Below are 16,519 nucleotides of genomic sequence, written 5' to 3'. Positions count from 1 at the left end.
AATAGGTCTAATATGTACATATACACAATATAAATCTCATATTGTCCAACTTTCCACTGGCGTCTATTGATCTGCTGTATCACTCACAGAACAGAGACTAAAGCAGGGACATGTTAATGTAACTGGGGATCAATAATTAACCTAAATAGACTGATTTACAGCTGGACAGAAAAGAACGCGAGATATTTAACTGTTACACAACAAGGGTATAAAATGAACTTGTGGATTAGGTATCATAGGTTTCAATAAGATTATTAATCATTATATAATATAATGTAGAGGCGGGAGAATCCATTCATTTACTTATAATCCATTGTGTAGAAAACGTTAACCCTCTTGTGTAAGGACATAGGTTGGAAGCATTTTGGACAAGATCTAGTGAAATATTCATAATCCTCAGTATTTAAATTCATAGACCCCCAGTTATGCTCTCATGTATATTTTCTACCTCCTGTAAATTATTTCATGTTTGGAAGATAATAAGTCAAATATAAAAATGTGTTTGGCCTTACTGTATTTTGTTGTGCTATAAAATAACTCGCACAGATGCTGGGGTCACTTTAAGAAAGAGGCAGAAGAGTCAGGAGGTCACTTTACAATTCCCAGTTGTGGACTCCATAGAGGACAGGACTTTAAAGGGCTCTCTGAGGTCACAAGATGACCAGTGACCCCTTGTTTTATAAAGGGGACTATCCTCTTTTACATGTTTTAACAATGTGAACCAAAGGTTTCCAGGATCAAATAAAACAAGGAAGATATGATCCTAACCTCAAGTTTATCTTCCAAATACAAAAGTCGCAAAAGAGCAATTTTTCTTATGTCACGTGACATAGTGATAAATTACTACAGATGACTACAGACCATATAAAGTACTACAATACAGCATTACACAGTGCCTGCAAAACTGTTATCCACCTATTAGCTACTTAGTGGCATCACAGGGAATGCAGCCTATCCAGTCACCAGGAACCAGTGACATCACTGAGAATGCAGCCTATCCAGTCACTAGAAACCAGTGACATCACTGAGAATGCAGCCTATCCGGTCACTAGGAACCAGTGACATCACTGAGAATGCAGCCTATCCAGTCACTAGGAACCAGTGACATCACTGAGAGTGCAGCCTATCCAGTCACTAGGAACCAGTGACATCACTGAGAGTGCAGCCTATCCAGTCACTAGGAACCAGTGACATCACTGAGAGTGCAGCCTATCCAGTCACTAGGAACCAGTGACATCACTGAGAGTGCAGCCTATCCAGTCACTGGGAACCAGTGACGTCACTGAGAGTGCAGCCTATCCAGTCACTAGGAACCAGTGACATCACTGAGAGTGCAGCCTATCCAGTCACTAGGAACCAGTGACATCACTGAGAGTGCAGCCTATCCAGTCACTAGGAACCAGTGGCATCACTGAGAGTGCAGCCTATCCAGTCACTAGGAACCAGTGACATCACTGAGAATGCAGCCTATCCAGTCACTAGGAACCAGTGACATCACTGAGAATGCAGCCTATTCGGTCACTAGGAACCAGTGACATCACTGAGAATGCAGCCTATCCAGTCACTAGGAACCAGTGACATCACTGAGAGTGCAGCCTATCCAGTCACTAGGAACCAGTGACATCACTGAGAGTGCAGCCTATCCAGTCACTAGGAACCAGTGACATCACTGAGAGTGCAGCCTATCCAGTCACTAGGAACCAGTGACATCACTGAGGCATGAGGCATTATGTGCACATCTGCTATATTGTGATACTTATGAAATTAGACATCCCCAGAAATAGTCTCAGAATATAAATATATGTAAACAGTTTGAATTTCACATAAAATATGTACAGAACAATAAATGGAAAACATTCTCCTAATGTAGCCCATAGCAAGTGGAGAAAATTATTGTTCTTATTAAATCTTTCACATGTGTAGTTTTAGATGATGACAGTAAGGGAGAAGACAGCCCCCTGAGCTGTGCATTCTGCCCCCAGCACTTAGTCTCTCTGCTGGAAACGTCCCATCAAGTTGATTAGCCAAGCACCGAGGAAAGGGACTTATTCTGCCTTGCTGCACATAAGAGGACGTAACACACGATTTACAGTATTTAACCTTCACTGCATGAGGCCACGTACCCAGCCAGGACAGACACTTACAAACCACTGTAACAAAATATCTGCAGTATCCTGAACCAGTTCCCGCATATGTCCCAGGACATTGTTAAGAGGAGCGAGAAGGAGATTATTATATACAGAACAAAGCCATTATAATGTGATTAATATCACTGGTGCTACACATTAAACCAGCATTAGCTTTCCCTATAAATATCTGATTCAAGGTTTTAAAGCTATGCACAAATTTGCAGTTTACTGTCATTAACTTTTTTTTATGCTGCCATAAATTAAAGTCGTTTTTTAATCTGAGTTGAAGATTGCAGCCGACCTGTATCAATTCAGTTTGAAAATACATCAGTCTGAGCTCCCTGGCAAGCAGCCAGGACAACTGACAGCTGTTACTTTGTGACAATGTTTCTATATTCTGCAACTGGTCACAACTTATTGGCTACTATGTAGCACTAAGTGCAATATTTTTTTTTAGCTATTATGCACTATGAAGGTATACAGCAATATTTACAGATCATCTAATTATTTATTAGGGAATATTAAACAATATTGCTTAAATGGAACCCTCCAGATAATTCCTTTCTTTACCAGTGACACTTTACTCACAGATATTGAGGAGTTAATCAGAACAGTTTGTACACCTATGACCTGTAGTAACTAGTAATACAGACAGCGTTATACTATAGATAGAAACATTTTACATGGTAGTAAAAACTCTCTTTATTATTTATTATTAACTTTAATTTATAAGGCGCCACAAAGGGTCCGCAGCGCCGTCCTTAGGACCCAGCCTGTATTTTTGTGGACTTCTGATCTTCTTGACCTGTGTCTTTGTTGAGACCAGCATTGGTGAATTGTCTCGTGGCCTAAATAACATTATCTAACCTTGCCGGCACCAGACGTATTCCGAGCTCCATCGTTAGGTCGAGTGAAAGCTCTGGTTTTGGAAGTGATGTCTTAAGTGGATGATACGTCATTGGGTATAAAGGGTCAAACATATTTAGGAGAGGAGCCATAAAATACAAGAACGATACTGAGTTTGGGGTCATTTTTGGTTTCAACAGTGAATATATATAGACCCTGATACTGAGTTAGAGATACGTTGTACGGAATTTACACTTAAAAAAGCCACTCGTAAAATAGCGTATTTACGCCCACTCGCTGAGATGGAAGTGCCCAGCTCCGTACGTGAAGCATACACGCTGTGTTTATGTCAGGTTTATGTCAGTCATACATACACCCACATACAGATACACACAACCAGGTCAGAGGTGCAACAAAAGTTTGCTACATTTGATTGGATAGCGAAAACCACGTTCACTATTAGGCGTGAGATAACAGCAGATATTATATCTTCCTTCTCACGTAAGAATGATGGCATGGCATGATAGATGAATTTGCAATCAGACAACTCACCATAAGGTCGTAATCAGCAAATCAAATGACTATATAGTCCTATAGGCAGGACGTGATTCTGGTATTTATCTCCTGTCTCCATTTACTAAAATGTACAACAACTCTTAGGTGACTGTAAACAATGAGGTTCTGACAATATATTATTATTATTGAAATAAATGGATATAGCTATATTAGCTATAATGAGGACCTGCAGGTCTGTAAGTGTTTTGCCTTTGCCATATAGCTTATATAACCACCCAACACTTAGTCACTGGTTCTACGTCACAGGTGAGGTGAAGGTCTTTTATGATAAACATTAACTCTAACTGTACACTGTAAATGGTCCATTTACAACGTACTTATGTCAGTCACCTAGTAACATAATAGATCTTTCTGAATTAATGATCATATTGTTATGTATTTCTGTATATATGGCTACAGTCTCTTCACAACATAATATTGTTTATATTTTATATCTATTGTGTCCAAGCCAGGTACATACAATCGATACAATATAAATACAAGGAAACTAGATCCTATGCACACAAGGTAACGTCCGTAAAGCGTCAGCGCAAATAAACATTTCCTGCCAACATAACACAACAACTAACGAAAAAAAAAAAGAGTCAATCAAAATTAAAGTTCAAAGAAATGTAAAAACAAACTTCAACTTATCCTATGAATTCCATCTAGAAGGAAACGGTTCAGAACGCGGTAAATGATTGAGCCCTCTTCCTGTTATGGTCTTGTTGTTGATAAGAGGATATTACAGACAAGGATCCCAGCTGGCCTGAGTTGGAAACTTGAAAATAAATCTGCATGTCTGAATCATTTATGGGTGACTGTATGTACACAACGGCCTGATGGTCAGACGTATGTCCATTAGCGCCTTATCTTGTGTGAAATAGCTCTGCGCATGCTGAGGATGGGACCTTATGGCAATAAACGCAATTCATGTCTGAAGGCAAATGACACGACTGGGAAGGGGTAGATGAGTATAGTCAATGTACAGTAAGGGCGTGCTAACGCACATGTCAAGTCCTGTGTTTATCTTAATTACGTGTTTTTTAGCCGTATTATTTGCACCAACTACAGGGTAGGTATAAGTCCCGACCGATATTGGTGACTGACTCGGCACAGTCTTTGTATTACATGTATGTGTGCCACTAGAAACCACAGAACATATTTGTGCAAGGAAGATGACTATATAAATTTATCCTATGCACAGTACACATTGAAAGCATCTTCATTTATGTATTTCTTGGGGAGAGGGGGGGAATATTTGTTTAAAATCCATATTGTTATTATAGATTATTCTGTTAATGGTTGTTTGTTTATTTTATAATTTATTTATTCAATGTGCTCTGATGTGACCTTATATTGTACTTGTGCTTGAATGTATATTACGGTCTGTTCTGTCTGTCTACGTACGGCCAGTAACGTTTAGGCAGAGCTCACTTACACCCAGATTCAGATGGAAACGTATCTTGAGATCCGCTTGGAATTGAATACAGTCAGAATTCCACAAAGTTCTGCGCACTTTTATAAAATGTAAGTTGTGTGCAGGCTGCGTCCAATCGTGAATCAGAAACAATATGACAGATTGTGGCTTTAAAATTCTTTCAGGATACCATCAGCAAAATTGCGTTTCAGATACCAACAGACCTGCATGTTTAAAATAAAACTGTACCATGGCAATGAGATAACTAGTTAGAGGGTAACGTCACCCAAAACTTAAAATTCAGTCTGACAAGTAAAATATTACCCCCTATTGGTCTCTCACGTCCACGGGGCATGTGAGGGGGAAATGTGTTGTTTTGTGATTTGCATTTTCTTGGCCCCCCACCTCCCTCCTTAAAAAAGAGGGAGGTGGAATCAGGAGTGTGGGCAAGTCTCCCAGGATTCTAGGAAGTCTCCTCCAAATTTGGGAGTCTCCCAGATGTTGCGGGAGAGTAAGCATGTGTGGGATAATCAGATTAAATCAATTACACAGTGAAAATAATAAAATAATGAGGAGAAAGTAATAATCAATATCACTACCAGAATCTTGCCTTATTATGACTAATTTACAGATGATATTGATTAATGTCTTTCATAATTTTATATGATTAAATCGTATTTGTTACAGAAAATATAGAATTATTCTATAAAAATTGTATTTGTTTAGTAAACAAAGTTACAATCATATTATCTATTTTGTGCTCAGTAATGCGAATTATGCTGAAATAATGTAACAACACTGGAGCACAGGGACACGCTTTGATATTTTTGTTTACTAATAGGTAGTTTGGATGTTAGAAGCTTTATCAGTAACACTGGCAGCTTCCCGCACTGATGTTGGGCATTCAGCCCAGCGGTCCTCCCATCCATTATCTGCCCATTAGCATACATGGCATTGCCCGGAGGTGAGGACCGTTTCATCACTGCACAATTCTCTGCATCCCGCTGCATTAACTCCATTCCGTAGTCACAAGACAAAGGATGGAGGGACGAGTTCTACACTCACTTTTTGTGTGATCAGAGGATATTTTATCCCATGTTGAGGACTAGATTCTAAGTGCTCTTTCTGGAACTTTTGGTTTGTTATGGTACATGGACCCATATGCACCACCATGGACATCAGGGGGTAGATCTACTAAACTTTCTAAAAAGGAAAAGTGGAGGTGTTGCCCATAGCAACCAGTCACAATCTAGCTATCATTTATCTTGTACATTCTAGAACGTGACAGCTAGAATCTGATGCGTTGCTATGGGCAACACCTACACTCTTACTTTTTAGACACTTTTAGTGGGCAGTATCTTGCTCCTTCCAGATGCCTGTCTGACTCCAACTGACCAATCTAATAAAAAACGTTCAGACACACAAAAGTGTCACATGCAATAAACACAATAGACAAAAAAAATCACAGCGCTCAATCTTTGATATGGCAGCAAGATGTAATCATTTATATGAAGATCTAAAACATATAGTCTATTATATGTAGCATATAATATATGCCACATTTATATCACCAGTTTAATCCATGACAAGTCCTTGATATAGATTATCTATGATACAAATGTCCACCTAGAGCCCACAGGTGGAAGGTCTTCCTGTCTTGTATCTTGTGATGTGATCTAGTTAAGTTGGATGTAGATGGTAAACTGTGTACCCAATAGTAAAGTCACTCCGTGCAAGGTCTCCATGTTGTCCGATGTCTAAGATTTCTCCAGCTATGGTGACTGATATACATAGCCAGTATATGTGGTGATAAAAATCAGTATTATAGGAATCAAAAACATTTATTAAATAAAACAGTGTCCACTTACATGAAAGTGTCCAATATCAGGTACATGAAGAATAAATAGTTCCATACACTATGATCAGTTATTGTTCCTCAACACGTTTCGCCCTCTCTGACTTAATCACGAGGGTAACCTCTTCCCTCTTGATCAAGTCAGAGATGACGAAACGCGTTGAGAACAATAACTGAAAAAAAGGAGCAAATTTGCTCCAGGACAAACCAAATTGCAATACAATGGGTGCAAATGTATTTACGTTTTCTGCATGCAGGGATAATAATGGCTGGTTTGTAGACAGATACTGGACAGCTTTATTTTTACACAGCAATTTAGAGTTGAGTTAAGATGCGTCCTCCCAACTCTAAATTTGTCTGCACATTTTTATTTGCCTCCCCAGTGCAACATGGTTTTGCCAAGGTGCAAATTTGATCCTTTTTTTGTTTTTTACTTTGCTTCTAAGTCTGAAACCCATTATAGTATATATAGTATATCAGTCTTATCCTTACTGTAGTCGTTTCCTCAGAGTTATTGTGTGTACAACAGCAGTCTCCAGAGATAAACACACGCGTATAGAGAATATATCATACCATAGTAACTGAGCTTGTACTGGAGGAGTTAAAAACAACACAACACATTCATTCATTCTATATATATATATATATATATATATATATATATATATATATATATATATATATATACACACACATACACAGGATTCCATAGATAATCACACACACATACAGAGGTGCAATGTAGATACACATGGAGGTGTATGTCTGACAGACTATCAGCCACGACATTAATATGTGAGTACCAGAACTGGACCATGGAGCTATGCAAGGAGGTGGCCTGGTCTGAAGAATAACGCTCTCTTTTACATCATGGGGACGACTGGATGTGGCGTTTACCTGGGGAAGAGAGGGCACCAGGATGCACTATGGGAAGAAGCCAAGCCGGTGGAGGCCATGTGATGCTCTGGGCGATGTTCTGCTGGGAAACCTTGGGTCCTGGCATTCATGTGGATGTTACTTTGACACCTACCACCTACCTAAACATTGATGCAGACAAAGAACACCCCTTCATGGCAACGATACTCCCTGATGGCAGTGGTCGCTTTCAGCAGGATGTTGCACCCTGCCACACTGCAAAAATTATTCTGGAATGGTTTGGGAACGTGAGAAATAGTTAAAGGTGTTGACTTGGCCTCAAATATCCCAGATCTCAGTCCGATCGAGCATCTGTGGGATGTGCTGGAAAAACAAGTCCGAGCCATGGAGGCCCCATCTCACAACTAAGAGCACGTAAAGGATCTGCTTCTAACATCTTGGTGCCAGATACCACAGGACACCTTCAGAGGTCTTGTGGAGTCCATGCCTCGACGGTCAGAGCTGTTTTGACGACACAAGGGGGACATACACAATATTAGGCAGGTGGACTTAATGTTGTGGCTGATCAGTGTATGCAGTCCAAGCATAGTAATTTGTATTTGATGTGATTTATAGGACTCTGCGTCACAAATTCTTCTGCAGTGTGTACGTGTGTCACTGAACAATGTGTTCATGTTTCTAGCAAGTGTCACTTGTTATCCATCTGAATTTTGGGGAGGTGGAATTTAAATGTCCAGTGGGCTTTTCCTAATCCAGACCATGGGAGGAAACATTAATAAATGAAGAGCGAGAAGAGGAACTTATGGACAATATAAGCTCCCAGAACATAAAGTCCATTCCAGATGTTATTACAGGACGCAGATTGTGTGTTATACCATCCATTGTTTTATAATCCGTGTGATAAAATGGCCCAGATTAGAATGTTATTGTACAACAATGTCCTCCAGAATGGGAACATTTCCGCCTGTTTCATGGTTATCTACTCAGGAAGCCCTGCTGCCGCCGATAAGCCCTCTTCTCAAGTTTCCAAAACTTTTACACATCTGTACGAGAAGTCTGAACAATGTGACTTCCACCTAAATAAACATTAAATGCATTTCCTACTTCAGTCACTACTGTGGTGTTATATATAGGTCTGACCATCCCTGTTCCTTGTCCGCTCGCCAGAGCTCCTCAAACACCCTCCTTGCCAGACCCTCGTACATCGACCCTCCCGTCTACTTCTTCCAACAGTCTCAGTCAGTTTCTTATTCCTGTAAAATGGTTTATTCAGAACCCAGATGCCCCAATGGCTTTGGGGATAGAAGTCACTATTGGGCTTTATACCCAGGGTCAGGCTGGGCTGGGGGGCAGGGGGCCAGGCCCACAGTGGGCTACCTTGGGCTGGATCACTGAACTACCTGCATTTTTTCCTTTAAAATGTTCCTAATAGGCTGCTGAGCCCAGTCTTTAATAGAAAAATACCCAGTGGTGTCTGAACAATGCAAGCTCAAATGCCAGTAACGCAATATGCCCAGGGTGAATGCGACTTACATGCGGTGGTCAACGAGATCTTGTACTTGCGCTTGAGGGAAGGACAATGGAAGCGACGCAAATGCAAAGTGGAAGTATGAACATAATTGGGTAATGTGACTTTGAAAACAATGGGTTCCATTGTCAGTCTCATTTATATGTGTTGTAACAGAGGTAAAAACATGGTAAACATTCCAATAGGTAGGAGGCATCGTTTTTATTGCCTTCTACAATCAAATATATCAAAGTGGTATTGAAATTCTCTAGACGTCTAGAAGCAGAAAATACAGTATATTATTTTGTATGTTGGGGGAGAGTATATGCGATAGAACAAGGCTGTCCACTGTGACTCTTCAATGTCACGCACACCTCCCAACATTGTAGGTCTAAAAATCAGGACAAAAATCAGGACACAGGCATCCTAGTGAGCGACGTGTGGTGGAATGGTGCACTAAAGGCAATTAAAGCCACTGTAGTGATTAAATGGGGAGACAGGAAGGAAAATTATATTACGTAGTTGTCGGAGACAGAAACAGTTAATAGGGACGATGAAACGTGACAAGAATGATGATGAAGATGATGCTGGACAAAACAATTGTGACAAAACAACAAAACACTGTAAGCACCCAGCACTGCCGAAATAGCTACACAAACGTTCTCACGGCTCCCAACAAATTATGTTTTCACTGTGATCTACAAACAACTGGCTCCGTTCTCACATTGTTCCTCTGCAGTGAGAAAATTCCAGACAAAATTCCCAGCGAAAGCAAAATATTTGACGTCACAAGGTCCTAACATTTGCTTTGGCCAGGAGAGTCAGCTGAGGGAACCGCGGCCCAGATTGGAGTTAATAATATATTTCATTTTAATCATTTGCTACAAGTTAGCAAATTCATTGTGTTACAATGTAAGTGTCAGTACATTTGACACATACATGCAATAACACAAAAAAGTGACTGATAAGTTACACTTTAGTGCAAAAGAATTGTTCATAAAAAGCAGTGAGTTTGTCGATGGGGGTCTCAATATGGAGAAAACATGGTAAACATTTTTTTTAAAGGCTTAAAAGATGATATAAATACTGTTACACAGAACCTGCAGGGTACACGGATAGGAAAGACACAACCCAACAAAGGAGAGTGTAAAACGGAGACACATTAAGCCTAATGATAGCAATAAGGCATCCATCTTCTTGTAGCCTATTCAGTGGACACTGCATATTCTAAATGTTCTAGATCAAGTTCAGATCCTTTTATCTTTTTTGTTGGCACTACAATTATTATCTTACTTTTTCTTTCTTATTCTGCAGTGTTGTACAGTCACAGAACTGTATTCAAGTACAGCAGTTCCTGCCCTTTGGAGATTACAATTGAATGTTAGTACCGTGCGCAGTATGGACTAGTATGTATTTGGACAATAGGGGGAGAACACTCTGGTCATAATGAATCATGAAGCCCAGGCCCGGCGATCCCATTAGGCAATGTTAGGCAGTTGCCACCGCCGCCCTCCCCTTAAACAGCCGATGGGGCACACCGTCCCTCCGTCTCCTCCTCTCCACTCCCCTCACTGACTGTCGGGCGTGACATCATCATCATGTCCCGACAGTGTCAGTGAGGGAAGAGACTCGGCAGAGAGGTGCATCTTTATGGAGTCAAGTTTAAGGAAAGAGGGGAGGGGGACATTGGTATGTTATGGGGGGGACGGGGACATTGATATCCAGTGGGGGGGGACGGACATTGAGGTCCAGGGGGAGGGCAGTGTGCTGAGGGGGGGAGGGGGACATTGAGATGGGGGGGTGTATTTTGAAATTTTGCCTAGGGCGCCGAGAACCCTAGCACTGGCCCTGACGAAGCCCAAACACTACGACACAAACCACTGGATTTCATTAGTGTAAACAGCAAAATCTTAACCTAGTCTCAGGGAACTAATTGTATCTGGCTAATGTCATTAAGTATTGCACCAAGAAAGAAGTGTTTCATTAAAAAAAACTTTATCTATCTTGGGCAGAGTTGGATCACATCATTTGAAGATTCCCAATAGTTACGTCTCAGATTTTATTTTTTATTGAATAGTACAATGATTCATGTATCTCTCTATCCGGTAAGTAATGCACTTTTTTCCCCCTTCACAACAATTATATGAATTTCCCTTAAAACGTGGATCTTTTTACCCTATATCAACGCCTCTCAGACATTTGTCACCACCCCAGTGTCCAATCCTCATCTACATCCTAAATCAAGAGATGTGTACGATGATTGTGCTACCTATCAAAGGGGTCAGCCATCTTCAGTAAATAACCCTGCACTGGAGGCTGGGTGTGTGTACCGAATGTGGCACCTGACTGGACAAGAGCCGTGGCACATATGTACAACAGCCACCTTTCATCCAATCAGCTTTAAGGATTAGAATTCCTCCAGCTCTTAAAGTCTCTGCTCCTGCAGATTAGGGTGTGTTGCTGTGTCCCGCATTTAGTATAAAAGTCGCCTTGCGGATATAGAACCGCTCCCCTGTGTCTTCTGCCGGTTGGGCTCCCTGCATCGGCTTCCCCAAAAAATAAAAACTGAAATTTTTTTCCAAAAAGAGGATTGTAGGTGGGCTGTAGTATAAAAGGGGCCTTGAGTTTTAGCACTATTACTCCCCTTTATAATCTGGCCGGGGTGAGGGGGTTAGGTAACTTGCAATATGTCTGGAATGAGGTATTTAGAAGTAGACTTTGGGAGAGGGGGATGCCGAATCCAGGATAAATAAGCAAGTAGATCACGGTTCAGGCATTGAGTAGGACAGTCACCACTGGGCAATATTTATCTCATGTCTTATCTTATGGCAAAGTCACAACGTATGTGAGAAAATGTTCCTCTCGTCGATGTCTAGACTGTTATAAGAGCTCAAATGACCCTGGTTTGGTCATTAGAGTTCCTGGTGAATGATAAGGAATGTATACAGTAACTGCAATAAACTGGAAACTAGGTGTCCTAGGGGGAGATGGAATGGGGGGTATCTTGCTTTAATTTTATTGGTTTAAACAATTTGTTATTGCTTTTAAACAACTGAAAAGAGAACAAACAAAATGCATCGTTAGTACATAAGCTTATAATAAACAGAAGTTGTTATAAAAATAGATCGGCATGCAGAGCAATAAAGCAATTACCACCCACACCCACATGGGACCCAAATGATGGCATTTACAGATAATCATGTTTTATAACAATAATTGCTTCGCTATTTAGCTTTATCTATATGTTAAGGGGGTAGAACGTGCAAAGGTATCTAACATAAATACTTGGATTTATAAGTATTAATCAGTAATTGAAGGAAACACCTTTTTGAGAGATCTGGGAAGAGTGAAATTGTTAGTTAAGCAATTGGCCCTGTATGAGACCTGAAAAAAGTTGTCCGCTACCGACCTCTGTGTGAGATGATCCTCCCACACCACCAACGGGATCCAGTGAAGCCAAACATGATTCAGCCCCTCGGCTAGACACCAAAATGTCGGATCCTAATTAGACAGTGGTCCTTTCACTTGACGTTTGGGTTTAACGGGAAGAGCACAAAGACTCGCAAAGCCAAACATACATGGCCAAAATGTAGAAATTTAAAAATGGTTGGACAGAGCCTATGATATGAATGAATGTATTGTTTCTATAACAAATGATACCTCTCTCAACCACCAGGGGGCTGATAAATTAAGGGCCTGATTCAAACGGAACGCTTTAAAAAAGAGCACGGAACTCTAGCGTACTTCTCATCATATTCTAATCCAAGCGGATCTCAAGATGCGTTTCCATATAAACTCTGCCACGTGTTAACAGACTGAACACAGTGCAGGATACACATATGTATATGTGCAATATCACATTCCATCAGAACGCAAACAAAAACTGATCTATTATAAAATAAATGAGTAAAACTATAATCATTAGTAAAATAAATATATAATATAATAAAAATATGGTTGGTATAATTTTCTTTGTACATTAAATACAAAAATCAAAAGGATAGATGTAATACCCTAACTTAGGCTCACAATGTAGCAATTATGAGTAAAATAAATGTCTTGCATACCATACTAAAACCTAAACGTTTGAGCGACCCAACAACAAATGTGGGTTAAGTAGTAAAGTGGATAATAGCAGGCACAATACCAAAATAATGGGCAAAATACAGGGGGGCTGATTCAATAAGGAAAGCAAAGCAAAAAAAATGAGCAATTTTGCATCTTGGCAAAACCATGTTGCATTGGAGGAGGAGCTGAATTTAAGATGAGCGAACAGATTTATGGTTGAGGTAGGACATGTCCTAGATCAACTTTAAATTCAGAGTAAAAATAAAGCTATCAAGTATTTGTGTGTTATGTGAAAAAACAGCCAGTATTTAACTTATGTGCAAAATAATAAACTAATATGCACCCCTTGAATTGTAACATGGTTTAGTCCAGGAGAAAACTAACTCATTTTTTTCTTACTTTCCTTAATCAATCAGGCCCAAGGACTTAAAACACCCAGGTCTCTAGCACAGGAAAACACACACAAAATGTGTCATAGAGCCAGTGGGAATAACAATCACATTATACACTAAATGTAACATAACGAAAGACACAGTTGCTTCATTCTTATAATGGCTAATTAGTGGAAGTCTGAGACCCTGATCACCTCTGGCTGTGTTGCCCCTTCCTGTCTTACAACTTTGCTTCTGTTCAGAGAGAAGATTGTAACTTTGAATTGTCCGATCTCTGGGGAACGTGAAGGACTTTCTTCAGATGTTTCCTCCTCTTCCTGAACATTGTCCTGCTCTTTCCTGCTCTTCTAACAAGACTTGTAAGGACAGGGATGGGTGATGGATGGATCTCTGAAGACAGCTCTATAAATGATCTTGTCCAAATATGTAATATGTACTGCGGCTCATAATCAAAGTTCCCTTGAAGGTGAGAACTTCTTAAAGGCTGCGTTCACAATCCGATGGACACTTACGTTTTACTAACCGGTTCAATGTTTAAAACTAGATGATGTTCTTTATTTGGAATAAAACAATAATCTGTGGTGTGTCATACTTGATTCCACTCCTGTTATCACAGTTATGTGGTAAATAAAAGCACACGCACAGCATCCAGCACAGGGAAAGTTCAGGGTTTTATCTGGAATAAACAGGGAACTTCTGGCCCGAGCACTGGGAGCTGAGCTGCAGACACAGCGAGAGAGGTCAATGCTTCCGTGCAGATAGCAGACACTGGGCCCCGCTATAGGGTCCAACTCTCTGGGGGTCACTGAACTTCCCCAGCAGGAAGACGTGGTGCCAGCTACACCCCACATGTGACCAGAGGTTGTGGAACAACAGAATTTACTGGGTCTGGAGTAAAATGACTTCTCAATCCTGACACAGGGCAGTGTATAGTGGTATGCATGAGTGCATAGTCTATGATAGACGAGCTCAGCACATTAGGGCACCTGGCTCCTTCCATCAGACGAAACAATTTACCATCTCCGCAGTCGACGCTATCTTGGGCGGCAAAAAGGGTGCATTGGTGCGAAAATAAACGTGACACCACAAAATGGCATTTACATTGCAGCTGAAGAAATTATGCACTTCTAAAGGTTATATATAAACCATACGTGCCTGCCCTCCCCAGGAGTGTCCGAAAGACTCCCAAATGGTGGGTGATCTTCTGAGTCAGGCGGGCAACCTCTCCTAGGCCAGGCCAGGCCGAGAAGTGGTGGGCAGAACCCAGCGTGATGATGTAATGCATGTCATTATGCTCCAACCACTGCGGCATGATTGAATTAGGATCATCATGCTCCAACAACCGCACGTAAACTAATCTGTTTATATAAAAACATGTCTGAAAAGCTCAGACGGTAGCTAATGAGAAATATATATATATATATATATATGGCGTGCATCATACCAGCGCAGACACAACATGATTACGTTATAAAATGACACAAGCATTGGTGCCAGATCACTTGGTTCCATCACTCTCTCATGCTGTCAGCTTGAATTTGTGAACTGTGCAAATACCCCCAAAATACTTGCATTTGTTTTTTATAGACAGCTGCAGCCCATTTGTCACCAGATAGTGAGTGGTACAGATGTCATGGAAAATTCTCAAAAATATCTTTTAAATGAACTTCAGCTCTGTTTGATCTGGCACAAGCTCAGATTGTTTCATTTTTATGATCCTTTATCATCATTATCTTTTATTTATAAAGCGCCAGCCTGTTACACTGCTCTGTACGCTGAGGGGATCAGGATACAAACAAATGACATGAAACAGAAGGTAAAGATGGCCCCAACCGTATGAATTTACAATCTAAGAGTTGTGGGGAACACTTGATACAAAAGTGATAACAACTATAGCTGCTGGTGATGTAACTTGTTCACAGATACATTATGCTTGTACAATAATCAATTTGTTACCTTACACAAGTTCACTACGGATTATCTCTGCCAGGTCCAAACTCTTAAATACCTAACAATGAATTTCTAGCAGTAACTTCCCACTTACCTAATCACACTCCATAAGGATGATAATGAGGAGATATGCGACCTGGTGAGAGTAGATGGAATAAGTAACGAGGTGGGACAAAGGGTGTCAGGTCATCGAAGGCCAGAGAGTTGGGCAGCTCATTCACCAGGCCAGGGTGGTGGGAATTAGACATGTCATGGGCCATGGCCTTTGGATTGGTTTGACTGGTATCACTCATTTGTCTTTCCAGGAAATTAAAAGGTCAGAAGCTTTCTCTCGTATCTCCAACCTCCCACAAGCCACAATGGACAGAACCCGCCCCACCCCCTCCCATAGTTTGTTCATCTAATGGAATTTCCAAGGAACCAACTTCAGGATTAATGGATCCTGCTCTCCTACCCTCAGCAACGCAATATAACCCTGGGGAGGGGTTAGAGAGGCTGATTGTCAGGACTGTAAATTGGATGGAGCTTCTAACTGGTATTGGCACCTGTACAAGGAGGCGCGGAGTCTAACGCAACCCCGGTATTCACCAGGGACCCTCGCAAGGAGGTTTGGACTTTGCTGCTAAGGGTGCGCCGGGCGCGGTTCTGCAGGACAGTTACCAGTGTAGTCGTGATGCGGGTGGTCAGGACAATCCGGGTCAAGTCAATCGGAAAACGCAGTCCAAAGGAATGGTCAGAGTAGCCGAATAGTAGAGGCAGAACACATAGGGGGATATTCAATTACAATTTGCTGCCGCGATTACATGCGGCTGCACGTATAGAGCGCCTTTACGGTAGCGCAATATTGCGGATAGAAATCCGATACCCCCGAGCGAAAGGAAAACTCTGGCGGGAGATAAGGGGAATATGAAATAAAGACAA

At 41.0% G+C, this 16,519-nt stretch overlaps 2 protein-coding genes across 3 annotated transcripts in view; one reads left to right on the top strand and one right to left on the bottom strand.

Annotated features, from left to right (window-relative positions):
- ROBO3 (roundabout guidance receptor 3) overlaps positions 1 to 16,519 on the top strand; it is a 384,723-nt gene that overhangs the window by 26,768 nt on the left and 341,436 nt on the right. The gene's annotated exons all lie outside the window — the stretch shown is intronic.
- ESAM (endothelial cell adhesion molecule) overlaps positions 1 to 16,519 on the bottom strand; it is a 45,456-nt gene that overhangs the window by 8,835 nt on the left and 20,102 nt on the right. The gene's annotated exons all lie outside the window — the stretch shown is intronic.

This window comes from Mixophyes fleayi, chromosome 11 (genome assembly GCF_038048845.1).
Source record: "Mixophyes fleayi isolate aMixFle1 chromosome 11, aMixFle1.hap1, whole genome shotgun sequence".
Taxonomy (NCBI): domain Eukaryota; kingdom Metazoa; phylum Chordata; class Amphibia; order Anura; family Limnodynastidae; genus Mixophyes; species Mixophyes fleayi.
The sequence above is the reverse complement of the archived record's forward strand: the minus strand, read 5'-3'. Positions and strand labels throughout refer to the sequence as shown.